This window comes from Hyperolius riggenbachi, chromosome 3 (assembly GCF_040937935.1).
Source record: "Hyperolius riggenbachi isolate aHypRig1 chromosome 3, aHypRig1.pri, whole genome shotgun sequence".
In the NCBI taxonomy this organism is placed as follows: domain Eukaryota; kingdom Metazoa; phylum Chordata; class Amphibia; order Anura; family Hyperoliidae; genus Hyperolius; species Hyperolius riggenbachi.
The window spans coordinates 145,514,696-145,532,920 of NC_090648.1; the positions used below are offsets into that span (position 1 = coordinate 145,514,696).

Below are 18,225 nucleotides of genomic sequence, written 5' to 3' on the forward strand. Positions count from 1 at the left end.
ACCATGCAGATCCCCAGGGTGTCCATCATAATGGCCAGAAATAGATGAAACAGAATATGGGTCATAGCAACAGTAAGTCTTTATCAAGGCAAAATTTGCTCACAGGCAACAATCTGTCAGCTGCTTTTGCAGAGTCTCTTGTGGGAGAAGTGGGAGTCAGGCTCCTCTATACACTCGGGCTGGGCAGCTAACGGCTAGCAGGTGACAGATTTGTGCCTGTGAGCAAATTTTGCCATGATAAAGGGGCCCTACATGGCTCCGAAACATAGGCTATTTGCTTTTTTATGGAACCAATAAAGTATTACTTCAGATGTGCCAGCTCCTGACTGTATTGCATGGTCTATAAAAGTCTATAAAAGCTGAAGCAAAGAGACGGAAGTCTATAGACACTGGAGTGGAGAAGCCAAAGTCTGTAAGGCTGGATACCCACTTTGCATTTGCAAAATGACTCTCAAAACACCAAGAGTGATTTTGCAACTTAAAAACAAGCGATTCCGAAGTGATTTAGAAGAAAGCAGTTTTGGACAATTACGTTCCTCTATTGAATCGCTCCAAAGGTAGTGCAGGAATCGCACAGGATCTGTGATTGCGATTTCCATTGACTTTAATTAGCCTAGCCCTTTTGTAATTGCTGGCAATTGCGAGAGAGGCAGATGGCTGTAGATGCGGAGCCAGAGAGGCGGAGGTCTGTAAAGGCTGGACTAGAGAGGCGGAAGTCTGTCGAGGCAGGAACAAAAAGGCAGATGTCTGTGGGAGGCTGGAATGGAGAGGTGAAACTCTGTGGGAGCAGGGGTGTAACTATAGGGGCTGCAACCCCCTCAGGCACAGGGGAGAGCGCCCATGGCCGTTGGGGGGGGGCAGAAGCGTCATGTGCGGGGGAGCGCTGCCGCCCTAATGTGGGACCCATCAGGTATTGAACTGGCAGCGGCGTCCAATAGACGCCGCACCAGTTCATTCCCTGCAGTTTGCAGCTCACCTTAGCCTGCGGGAGTCTTCCGGGAGGCAGAGCAGGGCTATGGGAAGATGGCATCTGAAGCCCTGCACTGGAGGCTATTTGTGTCTCCAGCACAGGGCTTTGAGCGCCATTTTCCCGTAGCCCTGCTCTCTGCCTGTCAGCACGGGAGATTATTTTCTGGTAAAATGCTGCCCACTTTACGATTATTTTCTGGTGAAATGCTGCCCACATTATGATTTTTTTCTTGCGAAATGCTTATGCTGCCCAGTTTGATTAATTTCTGGTGAAATGCTGCTCATTTTACAAATTTTTTCTAGTGAAATGCCGTCCACTTTACGATTATTTTCTGGTGAAATGCTGCCCACATTACGATTTTTTTTCCTGCAAAATGCTTGTGCTGCCCAGTTTGATTAATTTCTGGTGAAATGCTGCTCATTTTACGATTATATACGATTATTTTACGAGTATATATGATTATTTTCTGGTGAAATGCTGCCCACTTTATGATTATTTTCTGGTGAAATGCTGCCCACTTATAATTATTTTCTGGTGAAATGCTTATGCTGCCCATTTTACGATTAATTTCTGGGAAAATGCTGCCCACTTTACGATTAATTTCTGATGAAATGCTGCTGCATTACGATTATTTTATGGTGAAACACTGCCCCATTACAATTACAGTATTTTATAGCGAAACGTTGCCCCATTACGATTCTTTGGCACCTATGGGGGGAGGGCCCTATCCAAATTTTCGCAGGGGGGCCCAGTGATTTCTAGTTACGCCCCTGTGTGAGAGGCTGGAATGGAGAGAGGTAAAGTCTGTTTGAGACTCAAAATGGAGAGATTTAAGTCTGTGGGACACTGGAATGGAGAGCCATAAGTCTGTGGGAGGCTTGCCTGGAGAGGTGGAAGTCTGTGGGAGGCTGGAATGGAGAGGCGGAAGTCAGAGGAAGGCTGAACTGTAGAGGCAGAATTTTGAAGAAGCTGGGCTGAAGTGAATAAAATTTAAGAGGCTGGACCAGAGAGGATAAAGTCTATAGAGGCTAGAGCAGAGAGGCAAATCCTGTAGAGCTTGGACCAGAGAGTCAGAAGATTGAAAAGGTTGTACCAGAGAGGCAGATGTCAGTGGAGACTGGACTGAAGAGTATACAGTGGCTTGCAAAACTATTCGTCCCCCTTGAAGTTTTCCACATTTTGTCGTATTACTGCCACAAATATGAATCAGTTTTATTGGAATTCCACGTGAAAGACCAATACAAAGTGGTGTACACGTGAGAAGTGGAATGAAAATCATACATGATTCCAAACATTTTTAAAAAATAAATAACTGCAAAGCAGGGTGAGCTGTCCCTGGGCGCTATCTTTATGCAATAAAGAGCTTGAATACATCTACGTGGTGCTGCTGATCTCTTCTACCTATGCTTTGGGAGCTGCTGGACTACAGCGCCATATCAGCTTAGCACACGGATACCCTCACCAGGGTGCCTATCGACTGTGGTGTAAAGTGTTTTATAGTTGGAATTTCTTATCAGTGTGGGTCACACTGTAGTCACTGGAGTCAGGACTGAGTCAGCCACTTCAGCCACATACCTGATATTTAACTCTTTTAGACAGAGAAAAAAAATGGAACACAGCATAGTTATTTGTGTGCTAGGCACTGTACATACCCATGTCTATCTCATCATGTCACCTCGGGTATCCTTTAACCACTTCAGCCGACAGTGTTGTTCACTTTATGCATCCAAGTAACTTTCACCTCCCATTCATTCGCCAATAACTTTATCACTACTTATCACACTGAAATGATCTATATCTTGTTTTTTTCCTCCTTCATTTAGGCTTTGTTTGGGTGGTACATTTTGCTAAGAATTATTTTATTCTAAATCCATTTTAACAGGAAGATTAAGAAAGAAATGGAAAAAATTCATTATTTCTCAGTTTTTGGCCATTATAGTTTAAAACGAATACATGCTACCGTAATTTAAACCCATGCATTTTATTTGCCCATTTGTCCCAGTTATTACACCGTTTAAAGAAAACCTGTAACCACAAAAAGGTCCCCTGGGGGTACTCACCTTGGTAGGGGGAAGCCTCCGGATCCTATTGAGGCTTCCCCTGTCCTCCTGTGTCCCACGGCTGTCTCGCTCTAACCCTCCGAATGGCAGGGATGTAAATATTTACCTTCCCGGCTCCAGAGCAGGCGCAGTATCGGCTCCCCGCTCAGAGATAGGCGGAAATAGCTGATCGCTGTTGGGCCGCTCTACTGCGCAGGTGCAGGTCTCCTGCGCCTGCATAGTAGAGCGGACCCGATGGAGAGCGGCTATTTCTGCCTATCTTCGTGCTGAGAGCCGCAACAGCGCCACCCGCTGGAGCCAGGGAGATAAATTTAGCTGGTCAGGCTTGTAGAGCTTGGATTACCGGAGACATCGGGGGAGCCAGCGCTGGATTGCCTGCAGCTACAGCGGAGGGGGAGGCTTCATTGGGACCCTGAGGCTTCCCCCCTACCGAGGTGAGTACCCCCCAGGGGAACTTTTTTTTGTTACAGATTCTCTTTAAATTATGTCCCTATCACAAATAATGGCGACAATATTTTATTTGGAAATAAAAGTGCATTTTTTTCAATTTGCGTCCATCACTATTTACAAGCCAATAATTAAAAAAATTATATTAACATACTCTCTTGACATGCATATTTAAAAAGTTCAGACCCTTAGGTAACTATTATGTTGTTGTTTTTTTATTGTAATTTTTTTTTTTTATTAAAAATTTTATTTGGGTAATTTTTTGTGTGGGAGGAAAACAGCTAATTTTAAATGTAATGTAATGTATTTATTTATTCAAAAATGTATGTAGGTGTAGCTTTACTATTTGGCCACAAGATGGCCACAGTCAAAAAGTCCTGGAAGCAAACGATCTCGCTTCCAGGAACAAGAATGAGGATGGGAAACTTTTTTTTACTCTGAACGACCGTGGCCTTCCCATTCATTGATCGGGGGGTGAAATTAAAGCAAAAATAGGCTTATTTATAAAAAATAAAAGAACATAAATATTTGTGAAAAAATAAACAAACATCTGGGGGGGGGGCGATCAGACCCCACCAACAGAAAGCTCTGTTGGTGGGGAGAAAAGGGGGGGGGGGAGAGGAATCACTTGAGTGGTGTGTTGTGCGCCCTTGCAGCTTGGCCTTAAAGCTGCAGTGGCCCATTTCAGTAAAAATGGCCTGGTCTGTAGGGTCATCAGGAAGCGGCCAGTTCAGATCAGCAGAATCAGAAAACGGAACTTTCCTTATACACTCCAGAAAAGATTCTCTAGTTCTTTAAGGTGTTTTGGGAGCTATATTTGTTATGGGAGTGACGATGATGGCCACACTTGCTTTATGACCCTTGTGAGATGGCCCCCCAGGCTGTGACGGTCGCCAAGGGTAGGTAATGGAAATGGTATGGCTCCATGATTGGTTGTTACACCCCTGCTCAGATGTGACGCCATGGAGGGGGCACCTGTCCAGCTCTGATACCGTGTGCTAACAAGTGCCCAATGATGCAAGAGAGCAGCTGACAGGCGGTGAATTCATCGAAACCTAAGTAGCTAATAAGTGCAAATGATTAAAAAAAAAAATAGACAACAATACATACAGGTATATACAGCCAGCTATGCAGTACACAATTAGAAAGCAATATACAAAGTCCAAGCAAGCCAAGTCTAAACAATGTCGTGAGATGACCAAAGTACTGAATGCAGAGCAAGGACATGAACGGACTAAGGCTCAATACTGGAAAGAAGCTAAACAGGTCAGGAACAGGTACAATGAATACAGGGATCAGATTTTGGCAACACTCAGAGAAAGCTTTGCAATGTTCTTGCAGTAGCTGAGTCTAGTCCTTTGCTGCCAAATTATGTGTATTTTGTGAAAGTAAACTCAGCTAAATTATGTGTATTTTGGGATGGAAATGCTGCTAAATTATACATATTTTGGGAGGCAAATAATGCCAAATTATGTGTATGTTGGAGGAAACACTACCAAGCTGTGAGTATTTTTAGGGGAAACGCTGCCAGATTATGTGTAGTATTAGAGGAACGTTACTACGTTTTCATTTTTGTTAACGTTCCTGCTAGCTGGGACCGATAGATCTTGATTGTGTCAGCAACACCTTCAATTTTGAAATATGCTTTTGGCTTATAAAAAAAACCATGGGGGTACATTGGCTCCGGGAATGACCCACAAAAGGGTACATGCGCTGAAAAGGTTAAGAACCACAATTACACATTAGCATTTATTATTCTAGTATAAGTGAGTAAGCTAGCAGTTGATGGGTTTTTATGGCTCATAGTTTGAACCGCAGCATTAAAAAGCTTTTACATCTCACTTAGTTTCTACATCAATAAAGGCAGTGTGTGCACAGGGCATCCCATGATACACTGCATGACAGCTGTGCAGACGGATGATCCTGATGACTCCCAGGCAGATTTCAACAACTTGGGAAACTGCTACTCACAGGGGAGACAGACATACGTAATTATAACCCTTGTGCTGATGCTGAGAAGGCCTGCTTATTAACCTGTCAGTTGTGGGAGCACAGGGGAGAAGATGCTCACATGTTTCCATGGCAATGTGACCTATACATCAAGAAGACCGCAGCCGCCTTCGTGCAGCTCATATGTAGAGATATGATGTTGGACACTTTGTTCATAGCCAAGTAATGAAACACCTTGGAAAAGCACACACAATGGTAGATGTTAGCTGTTTGAAACATATGCTTGTGTAGCAGCAAAGTAACAATAGGACAGTTCTATCAATAGGACAGTTCTATAAATATTGTTCAATGAATTGTGAAGAAACTTGGCAGATAATGATTAAGATGAGAGAGATCAAACAGAGCCAAGCAAGACACAGAACATTTATATTGTGCTTTTCGCCTGGCAGACTCACAGCGCTTCAGAGCTGCAGCCACTTAAAGGGATACTGTAGAGGGGTCGGGGAAAATGAGCTGAACTTACCTGGGGCTTCTAATGGTCCCCTGCTGGCATTCTGTGCCCACACAGCCACTCACCGGTGCTCCGGCCCCGCCTCTGGTTCACTTCTGGAATTTCAGACTTTAAAGTCTGAAAACCACTGCGCCTGCGTTGCCGTGTCCTCGATCCCGCTGATGTCACCAGGAGCGTACTGCGCAGGCACAGACCATACCGGGCTTGTGCTATACACTCCTGGTGACATCAGTGGGAGCGAGGACATGGCAACGCAGGCGCAGTGGTTTTCAGACTTTAAAGTCTGAAATTCCAGAAGTGAACCGGAGGTGGGGCCCGGAGCATCGGTGAGTGGCTGCGCGGGCACAGGATGTCTGTGGGGGGGACCATTAGAAGCCCCGGATAACTTCAACTCATTTTCCCCCGACCCCCCTACAGTATTCCTTTAAGGAGCTGATCATTAAGAAGCCTTGCCCGAATACTCCTTACTGTTTTAAATACTGGCTTGAGCCAGGATTTAAACCCTGGTCGGGAGCTAAAATGTTACATCAAAGGCAAGAGTCTTAAAGAGGAACTCCAGTGAAAATAATTTAATAAAAAAGTGCTTCATTTTTACAATAATTATGTATAAATGATTTAGTCAGTGTTTGCCCATTGCAAAATCTTTTAAATCCCTGATTTATATTCTGACATTTATCACATGGTGACATTTTTACTGCTGGCAGGTGATGTAGCTGCTGTATGCTGTTTTGGCAGTTGGAACCAGCTGTAAACAACTATTTCCCACAATGCAACAAGGTTCATAGACAGGAAACTGCCAGAAGTACCTCGGTACTCAGAGCTTCTTGTGGGAGGGGTTTCACCACAATATCAGTCATACAGCGCTCCCTGATGGTCTGTTTGTGAAAATGAATAGATTTCTTATGTAAAAGGGGGTATCAGCTACTGATTGGGATTACGTTCAATTCTTGGTCGGAGTTTCTCTTTAACTGTACACTATCCAACTGATTTATGGATCTCCCTGCATGCAAAGCATCACAAAGAAGACACTGAGATAGATTTATAAGGAAAATTGTGCAAAACTGGTGCAGAAGTGTACGACTAAAGCTTGGTACACACATCAAAAATTTTGATTGGCTATGCTGACCAAATATTGTTAAACCTGGGGAGAGCACTCCTATGTTGATAAATAGCTTTTCTATAAGGTAAAACCACATTAACAGGCTCAAAGGACAACTATCAAAGTTAACTAAAATTCTAAATGCCACATATATTTCCAGTAATTACAAGCAAATAGCAATACCAAGTCTTGGTATAGCTCTAGCCTGATGCCAACACAAATTGCTCTATAGGTATGTGGAATTTACAGAAGAACAGATTCTCCCACGCAGGCTGGCATGATGACACATAGCATGCGTGGCGGGGACGCGCACATGTGACTTCAGGCCGAAGTCGCCCATTAACGTAGCCGCCAGTGGGACTGGGAGAGAAGCCAGGAGGACATTGAGGGGCCTCGTGGGCTACAGAGGGCTGGAGGAAGCCCCAGGTAAGTGCAAATTCCATTTTTAGCTTGAACTTCAATCACAAATTGTTTCTCATGCTTAACTGTAACTGTATCAGCAAAAACATTTAATAAACAATTCCTAGCATCACACACCAGTGAACAGCCCATATGGTCATTCAGGAATATTATAATCTGCAGCCAATGCGTGTTTTCCATGGGGCAAGACCAGATCATATGTAGAAAAGTACCTCCTTTTGCACAACACTTTGGACAGAGATCATCTACCTGTGTCTTGAATTTTGCCAAGCGTACTGGTGTGAGCAAAGTCCTGTATAATATAAAGAGATAGTTCAAACGGTCTGGTTGATGTGGAGAGACCTTAGTGACACTGGTCAGTGTATCCCAATCATCGTCTGATATACCACCCAACTCCCTATCCCAGTAGAACTTATGTTGGTATACTCTGTGAGTAGCCATAGGAGTTATCATTTCACTATACACTGCTGATACCAGCTGCCTAGTGCCTAGATGAGGCACCCTTTAAAATGCCAATTAGAGGAGAATCCTCAAAGTCCTCGGGAAGTACAGTAAACTGGCTGTAAACAGCATGTCTTAGTCTCATGAACTTATAGAAAGCAGTATGAGGAAGATTAAATTCTGTAGTGAGCTGCATGAATGACTTCAGAGAACCATTGTTTTCTAGACTTTTTTTTTTTTTTTTTTTTGCTAAGCTTGACAAATCTTGGAGGCTGAAATAGGGCTTTCATATAACAATAAATTCCACACAGAAATAACAGTTTGCCATATGCCTAGGTTTAACATTTATTAAGCCTAAATTCCATTGGAGACAAAAAAAATGCCTCTCTGGTGCCTCCTGACCACCGCACTGAAATTACCTGCACTTAAAAAAACAGCTTTGGGTCTCAGACACACTATAGTGCTTTTATGAGCGCTTTTGGGCTCCAGAGCCTGAGCCCTTAGAGGCTGTAGTCTCTCCTGGTCTTGCTGGAAGGATTTAAAAAGAGTAACTGTCAGGCTGCAAAAGCTAATTTAAACCTATATTCTCCTGTGTTAAACAGTTTAGAAGGAAGCCAAAAAGGCAATACTGAAGTAAAAAATCTCTCTTACATTGATCTGTGCTGAACAGCAAGGCTGGTTATTTCCAAGCTCCTAAGGAGGCCGCAGGATGCATAACAGATACTGCAAAGCATTCTGGGGCTGCTTCTTCTCCCCACTGCAGTACCTTGGGTCATCCCCTTCATTTCCCTATCACGCCCTTAAAGCCCACTGCCGGCACCACCCCTGGTGTTGAGGGATAAGCACCAGTATATAGAGTCCTGGCAGAAGCAGAGAGCTCCCAATGGATTGCTAAAGACCAATAAAAATCCACCCTAGCAACAGGGAGGATTTTCATTCGTCCACCACTCAGTGAACCAATGCGATTCTCATTAATTGTTTGCAATCCAATGGAAGTTGTTTGCTTCCCTTATGCTTGAACTGATTTTGTGGGCATTCAATGTGTCTGCTATGTCCGGAAACATCAGACCAGTCTGGAACATGTGCTTCACTCCCACTCCATCTTAAGTGGCAAGTGTAAATGGATTCTTTGCTTAACATAAGATGTGCTTCTATACACAAGTGTGAGCCGGCCCTAATCCAAGCAATGAGATTAATTTTGCTTTGAAAACTGCAGTGCATCCCTGTATTGCATATATTAAAATGGCACAAAGATAATAATGCAAACCAATAGCGTAGCAATAGGGGATGCAGAGGTTGTGACCGCAATGGGGGCCTTGGGCCAGCAGGGCCTCTGAGGGGCCCTCCCTCAGCCGCAGTTTTAGCTCTTTATTGGTGGTAATGCTCACTTCTATAGATTTTTGAATAGTAGTAATTATTAACAAATCCCCTTCCCCTTCTTGCAACTCTGACACTGTGGTTGTCATTGTGGCAGGTTTTGGTGCAATATATCAATTATGTATGGAATGCTTGGGGGGGGGGGGAATATAAAACTTGTACTGGGGCCCATAGCTCCTTAGCTCCGCCACCGTCACGTACACTTCTCCTTTCCTTGTATGGTATGCCTGTTTTGCTGATCCATTAAAAGCATGGCTGGTGCCTCGCCTCTCTTCTATGAACTGTGATTTATGGTATCTACATAAAGAGCAAATCTGTGGGTGGTGAATCGCAAACTTATCACCAGCCAGCACATTTAGTGCCAACCTGCTTCACTACACTTTAGACATTGCATTATTCATCAGGGCCCTCTTTTAATGTTTCTATCCCATTATGAAAGAGTATACCACTACTTTAAGGGAAGAGCCACTACTGTAAGGGAAGAGAAGTGAGCATAGAAGGAACTAATGTGGTTTAAAATATGTAAGTAAATCTTTTGTTTATTGACTGCATGAGCAGTTACAGTATACTAAGAGCACGCCTGATGACTAAACAGTATATATATATATATATATATATATATATATATATATATATATATATATATATATATACCATAAAGAAAGAATTGTCTCAGTTAACTTTGGCACACAGCCCTGTCATTAAATTAGGCGCTGCCATAGACCACAATGTAATTTGGTGCACTGTTATTTGGTCACCAGGGTTTGGCTACTATATAGCTAGTGGGAGTGGGCCTGCTTCTTTCCGCATTCTGCACCTTCCGGGCCCTATCACCGCCCCCTTCCCTGCACTTCTCATCCTTTGAGGCCCATGTAATCCGCCTGTACCAACCTCTCCCAGCCATCATTGCGGTCCTATATCACCCCCCATCTGCTCCAACTTCACTCTTTCTGGACAACCTGGCCTCCTGGCTCCCCCACATCCTGTCATCTGACCTCCCCACCATCGTACTCGAGGATTTCAACTTACCCATCGATGCGCCTATCTCCACTGCTGCCAAGCAGCTACTCTCCCTCACCAAATCCCTTGGTCTCTCTCAGCACACAAATTCCGCCACCCACCGCGCTGATCATACTCTTGACCTCATATTCTCAAAGTCCACCTCTTTCAGCAACCTGGACATCGCACCTTTCCCTATCTCTGACCATCACCTCCTCACCTTCACCATCTCCCCACCAACAACTTCCCTCCCCACCCCTCAGCCTGGTCGATGGCAGAGAGACCTACGTAATCTCAGCCCAAATGTCCTAGCAAGTCCCCTTCTCTCCATCTCCTCCCACCTACCCACCCTCACATGCCCCAATGAAGCGGCTGCACAATATAACCTTGCCCTCTCATCTGCTTTAGACCAAGCTGCCCCCTCAATCTTCCGCCCTAACAAGCCCCCCAACCCCCAACCTTGGCACAACACCCACACACGCAACCTCAGGAAAGAAACTCGAGCAGCCGAACGGAAATGGAGGAAATCACATCTCAATTCTGACTTCCTAGATTACAAGGCCAAACTGTTACTCTTCCACACTGCCCTCTCTGAGGCTAAACAAAGGTACTTCGCAGCATTGATTGGAACCCAAGCTTCCAACCCTCGACAGCTTTTTGCTACCTTTAATTCCCTCCTCAACCCCACTCCTCCCCCTCCCAGCTCCTCCCTCTCAGCCAACGACTTTGCCAACCACTTCACCACTAAAATTGCAACAATACGCAATGAAATTTCCCTCCTCCATCCCTCCCTTCCCAACGCCTCTCAGGTTGTCCCCTTGCCTTCCCTCCCAGCTGCTCCCGTCTCATCCACTCCTCACCTCTTTTGCTCCTGCCACCATTGATGAAGTCAGCCTGCTGCTAGCGGCTTCCCCCCCCCCCCCACATCCTCTCCCTGTGATCCGGTACCTGCCAATACTCTTCGTCCCCACTTCCCTGACCTGGCCCCAGTCCTCACCTCCTTGTTCAATCTCTCCCTTTCCACAGGCACCTTCCCCAAACCATTCAAACAGGCCACTGTACTTCCCCTGCTGAAAAAACCCTCACTCGACCCATCCCTACCCTCAAACTACCGCCCAATCTCCCTCCTTCCCTATGCTTCTAAACTCCTTGAAAGCCTAGTACACCAACCCATTACCCAATACATCAACACCAATACCCTACTTGACCCCCTACAGTCTGGATTCCGACCTGCACACTCAACTGAAACAGCCCTTGCCAAGGTGGTCAACGACCTTATCCTTGCCAGGGCCAAAGGCAGTTATTCCATCCTGCTCCTCCTTGACCTCTCCGCAGCATTTGACACTGTTGACCACCCCCTCCTCCTCCAATCACTACAGTCCATGGGCATCCATGGCCTTGCCTTGGCCTGGATCTCCTACTACCTATTCAATCGCTCCTTCACCACTTCCTTCAATGGCTCCTCCTCAACCCCTGCCCCCCTCGCAGTTGGGGTCCCCCAGGGCTCTGTTCTAGGCCCCCTTCTTTTCTCCATATACACTTCCTCCATTGGCAAGCTTATCTCCTCCCTGGGCTTCAATTACCACCTTTATGCAGATGACATTCAGATTTATCTCCATACCCCCGATCTCTCATCCACCACCATAAACAAGGTCTGCTTGTGTCTCTCAGCAATTTCCTCCTGGATGTCAGCTAGGTTCCTGAAGCTTAACCTAGACAAAACTGAGCTCCTGATCTTTCCACCGCATGCTGCTGCACCCCTCCCAGATTTCCACCTCACAATCGACAACACAACCATTCGCCCTACCTCCCAGGCCCGCTGTCTGGGTGTCACCTTGGACTCTGACCTCTCCTTCATCCCACACATCCAAAACATCACCAGAGCCTGCAATTTCCACCACCGTAATATCTCCAAGATCTGCCCCTTCTTAACCCCAGACACGACCAAACTGCTCATCCATGCCCTAATCATCTCCCGCCTTGATTACTGTAACTCCCTCCTTTCTGGCCTCCCCCTGAAACGCACTGCCCCCCTTCAATCAGTGATGAACGCGGCTGCAAGACTCATCCATTCCTCGCACCGCTCCGCATCCTCATCTCCCCTTTGTGAATCCCTGCACTGGCTCCCTATCCGTTTCAGGATAACTTTCAAGATTCTATGCCTGGCGTATAAATCTGTGCACAAAACCTGCCCTACCTACATCTCAGAGCTTGTTCACAGGTATACACCAGGTCGCCCCCTCCAATCCTCCAACGACCTTCGCCTCACCACCCCACGCATTTCACACTCCCATGCCCGCCTGCAGGATTTCTCAAGGGCTGCCCCCACCCTCTTGAATGCCCTTCCACCACCCATCAGACTTGCTCCCTCTTTCAACACATTCAAGCAAGCCCTTAAAACCTACCTCTTTAGGATGGCCTACCCACCTCCTACCGCACAGTAACTCTCTAATGAGTATTTAACAGCCCCACCTAGTGTTTCCACCCCACCCTTTAGATTGTAAGCCTCTGGCAGGGTCCTCCATTCCCTAGTGTAATCTACAGGATTGTGTGCTCCTGTCCTATGACAGCCTGTACTTGTATTACTGGGCCTACCTAACCAGCCCATATCACACGATCATGTATTTTGAACAATTTGCATGTTTAACTTTGTTCTATGTTGTATAACCTTGTGTCTGTCATCCTTGTATCATTGTATATATTTATTGTCCAGCGCTGCGTAATATGTTGGCGCTTTATAAATTCAATAAATAATAATAATAATAATATATAGCTGAACTCTTGCTCCTGACAGGGGTGGATAATGTGTGCCCAGGAATTGGCTATTATTTATTATTTTCAACAATAAAATCGAAATTTTTGATGTTTTCGCACATAGGATCCAATTCACTTCTTCTCCAAGTTGTCTCCTAGGAGATAATTTTCATCTTGTTTAAAATAACTCTTCAACACTCTGCAATTGAACAAGGACCAAAAAGTAGGTGAAAAAGTATTGTCAAAGTTATTCTGAGTATTTTCTTGCTTGCCGTTGGATTAAATACATTATTAATAAATGTGAAAATATTACCAAGAAGAAAACTTAGAGAAAAATTTAATGGGAACGGGCCTAATGTCCACAATACAAAAAAGAGAGAGTAATCCTAAGGAGAGTTGTGAGACATGCAGTGGAGTGAGAACAGATCACACACAGTCACACACACACATGCAGCTCAGCGGGATCTGATGACGCAGAGCATGGAACACATGAGCGCAGTTTGCGTCTCAAGCCTCGTTCCACTCCTGAGTCTGGCAGCAAGGGGCGGGGATTGCAGTTAGCGTCCCTAGAAGGTGTCACTGACGCCTTCTGATTCGCTGGTTCTGCAGGTGAGAAACCCACGTGAACGACGATGCCATCTGCTGATTGGAGCGGAACTCCGCTTGCTTTGTGCGATGATTGGCTGTCTCTCTCTTTGTGGCTTGCAGACAGCACGGTGATTGGCGGTCAGTTTTCCCCCGGGAGGAGTGCGGCTGGTCCTGGGAACCGAGGCCCGAGAGACAGAGAGCGGACTGGCCCCGGGACGGAGGTAGGTTGCAGAGGGCGGTGACATGTGATGTTCGGGTGTCAGACTGTGGTGGTGGCAGGAGAGCGGCTGCAGCTGTGCAGGGGGAGAGACGTGGCTCCGCTCTGCAATGGCTGAGTGTATATCCACCTGCAGCATTATTACATGGTAACTCCTGTGGGTGATGGTTGGTGGGAGCTTCCCGTGCAGAGATCCGGGGGATTGCTGAGCTCCCTGGACACTGACTGAGCTGCTTGGACACTGACTGAGCTGCTCTACAGGTTGTGGTCGCCATCACAGGTGAGCAGCATCTGCCTGTTATCCGGCTCGGTAATGAGGCGTGATTATCATGGGGTCATGGAGGCCAGTGGGGAGCCCAGGGATGTCAGGAGCCTGGAGGCATGATGCAGGGGCTGATGATGAGTCTGCAGCGCTGTGTAGGTGTGCAGAGTAAGCTCTGTGTTGGTGACAGGCTGGGACATGCTTTGCTGAATTGCATTTGTCTTGTGATTAGCAAATGGTTTTGGGATTGATAATGTAATGTAACCAAGTAGTTGTCTAGCTGTGATGGTATATGCCAGCCAATATTAACCCCTAGTCAATGAACAGTCAAATACAGGGGAGTCAAACTACTAGCCTCTATGGCTCCCCGCCCTTCCTTATACAGTTCCCTGATGTCTAGTGGTCCTCCTCCATCCAGTTTCCTGATGTGTACCGGTGTAATGAAAAATATTGCAACCTGTAATATTTTGCAACTTGAATGGACTGTGCTTAACTGCACATGCTCACCTTCTTTCACATTTCCCGGCTGTCATTATTTGCAACTGCTGGTTGCTGGAGAGAATAGTGTTAGGCTGCTTTTTTCTGATACAAATACATTGAAATCAATGGTTAAGTTGCACTTTCTGATAGCTATAAGTATAAAGTATTGCAACCGGTTGCAAAATATTATAAAATTACAAAAATTTCCACCACAACGGTCTTCCCTCCCCTACACAGTTCCTGGTGTCTAATGCCTCCTCTCTCCCCTATACAGTCCTGGGGCCCTGGATCACATTAGGTGATCGATGTTAGGCGTGCATGTTGGTTGCATGGGCGGTGTTAGTATGGTGGACGGCCGTTCCACATGGGGTTGATTTTAACTGTTTACTGGATTTGGAAATGGATTAATTAAGTAAAGCTTTTGATACTTTTATAAATGATTGTTATATGACTTATCATTGCATACGCCTTGCTCTCTATACTTTCTCCTAAACGATACATGATCTCCCCTATACAGTTCCCTGGTGTCTAGTGCTTTTCCCCTCTCTCATCCATATGGCTTCCCTGTTGATCTAAAGCTTCACCTCCAATATAGCTTCCCTGGTGGTCTAGAGTGCGACAAATAAAAAGTGGGGAAACTACTTGCAGTCCACAGTTGATGGCTCTGCTGGCCAGATTTGGCCCTCGGGCAGGCCAGAGTTTGATGTGAATGATAGGAATGTCGGTTAATTGGAAGTATGATTGTAGGTCATTTGGGGATCAGCTTTGCTGGTAAATACTGGTCTGGTACATGTTGCACCATGTATAATTGATTAATCATAGTAAGGTCTATTTCACATGGGCTGCTGACAGGCAGCTTGTTCACTGGGCCCTTGCATGAGCATAGCAGAGTCCTCGGGCTCTTGCATGCAGATCTGAGTGTGGTAGCAGCAGATGTCCCTAGACCTGTCATACAGTGTGTCAACCACTGATTCATGTGGCTACAAAAGCTGTCATTTAGGCTGTATTCAGTTGCAACTTAAAAGCATTTCTTGTCTTGCAGATGGGAGTGAAGTGCACAGTAAAGCTGTTTGTGTGAAAAAGTACTCATAGGAAACTGAATGCTGGTCTACTTTAGGAGACACAACAGGAAACCTCAGAACGGTTCTCCAATCACAGCACCCTCTTACAACACAAAGCATTATGATTGGGCAAATGGTGTGGGCGTAGTCTACAACCTATTGGAGACCTAGCAGTTTGAGAGGGTGCTGTCCAACCAATCATGTTAGCTGAATTTCCCTATGAGGTTTTCTTCTGAGTCCCCTAAAGTAGACTATGTCTAGAAGCTGTGGGACTTTGCTTGGAATAAGGGAATAAATGGAAGACTAATCACCCACTTGTGCATATAGTTTTGGCGCTTCTGATGGATTGATAACTGATCACCAAATCAACTGGGACTGTACAAGCTCTAAGTGGAGGATAGTGAACATGAGTTATTCATACATTTGGTGGCCTTTGTGCTCAGGTGGGATGGGGGATTGTGATCCTGTGCAGCTGTATTTTAGAAAATGTCTTTGAAGCTCTGTATAGTAGAAAGATTGATGTACAGTGGCTTGCAAAAGTATTCGGGCCCCCTTGAAGTTTTCCACATTTTGTCATATTACTGCCACAAACATGAATCAATTTTATTGGAATTCCACATGAAAGACCAACACAAAGTGGTGTATACATGAGAAGTGAAACGAAAATCATACATGATTCCAAAACACTTTTTACAAATAAATAACTGCAAAGTGGTATAATTATTCGGCCCCCTTTGATCTGAGTGCAGTCAGTTGCCTATAGACATTGCCTGATGAGTGCTAATGACTAAATAGAGTGCACCTGTGTGTAATCTAATGTCAGTACAAATACAGCTACTCTGCGAGGGCCTCAGAGGTTGGCTAAGAGAATATTGGGAGCAACAACACCGTGAAGTCCAAAGAACACATAAGACAGGTCCAAGACAGGTCAGGGATCAAGTTATTTAGAAATTTAAAGCAGGCTTAGGCTACAAAAAGATTTCCAAAGCCTTGAACATCCCAAGGAGCGCTGTTCAAGTGATCATTCAGAAATGGAAGGAGTATGGCACAACTGTAAACCTACCAAGACAAGGCCATCCACCTAAACTCACAGGCCGAACAAGGAGAGCGCTGCTCAGAAATGCAGTCAAGAGGCCCATGGTGACTCTGGATGAGCTGCAGAGATCTACAGCTCAGGTGGGAGACTCTGTCCATAGGACAACTATTAGTCATGCACTGTACAAAGTTGCCCTTTATGGAAGAGTGGCAAGAAGAAAGGCATTGTTAACAGAAAGCATAAGAAGTCCTGTTCGCAGTTTGCCACAAGCCATGTGGGGGACACAGCAACCATTTGGAAGAAGATGCTCTGGTCAGATGAGACCAAAATGGAACTTTTTGGCCAAAATGCAAAATGCTATGTGTGGCAGAAAACTAACACTGCACATCACTCAGAATGCACCATCCCCACTGTCAAATATGGTGGTGGCAGCATCATGCTCGGGGGGTGCATTTCTTCAGCAGGGACAGGGAAGCTGGTCAGAGTTGATGGGAAGATGGATGGAGCCAAATACTGGGCAAACTTGGAAGAAAACCTCTTGGAGACTGCAAAAGACTTGAGACTGGGGCGGAGGTTCACCTTCCGGCAGGACAATGACCCTAAACATAAAGCCAGGGCAACAATGGAATGGTTTCTAACAAAACATATCTGTGTTAGAATGGCCCAGTCAAAGTCCAGATCTAAATCCAATCGAGAATCTGTGGCAAGATCTGAAAACTGCTGTTCACAAACGCTGTCCATCTAATCGTGACTGAGCTGGAGCTGTTTTGCACAGAAGAATGGGCAAGTATTTCAGTCTCTAGATGTGCAAAGCTGGTAGAGACATACCCTAAAAGACTGGCAGCTGTAATTGCAGCAAAAGGTGGTTCTACAAAGTATTGACTTAGGGGGCCGAATAATTACGCACACTAGGGCTGCACGATTTTAGGAAAAAATTGAAATTGCGATTTTTCTCTCAAATTGCGATTTCGATTTTTTTTTTTCACGCTTTTCTTAAAATCAAGCTTTAGCACTAAATTCACATTGCCCCCACTACACTCTGCTAACACCTGATGATCCACCATTACACTACACTATGCTAACTTGAATCTTGATGCCCCACCAATTAAACTCCACTGCACAATGCTAACCTCTGATTCCCATCAATAACACACTAAGCTAACTCCTGATGCCCACCAGCTATGCTACAATGCACTACTCTAACACCTTCTGCCCCCATTCCCAGCTACACTACACTTAAAGGGGAACTGAAGTAAGAGGTATACGGAGGCTGCCATATTTATTTCCTTTTAATCAATACCAGTTGCCTGGCAGCCCTGCTGGTCTATTTCTCTGCAGTAGTATCTAAATAACACCAGAAACAAGCATGCAGCTAGTCTTGTCAGATCTGACTTTGAAGTCTGAAACACCTGATCTGCTGCATGCTTGTTCAGGGGCTATGGCTAATAGTAGAGGCAGAGGATCAGCAGGGCTGCCAGGCAACTGGTATTGATGAAAAGGAAATAAATATGGCAGCCTCCGTATACCTCTTACTTCAGTTCCCCTTTAACCCC

At 45.3% G+C, this 18,225-nt stretch overlaps 1 protein-coding gene across 2 annotated transcripts in view; it reads left to right on the forward strand.

Annotated features, from left to right (window-relative positions):
* The first annotated feature begins 13,748 nt into the window (after window positions 1–13,748).
* GLCE (glucuronic acid epimerase) overlaps window positions 13,749–18,225 on the forward strand; it is a 128,675-nt gene continuing 124,198 nt past the window's right edge. Inside the window, exon 1 of one of the 2 annotated variants that reach the window (XM_068272447.1) lies at window positions 13,749–13,837. The gene's annotated coding sequence lies outside the window, so the exon portion shown is untranslated. Of the gene's footprint in view, window positions 13,838–13,894; window positions 14,114–18,225 lie in introns of those variants that run through there. The other variant, XM_068272448.1, reaches the window with a different exon arrangement.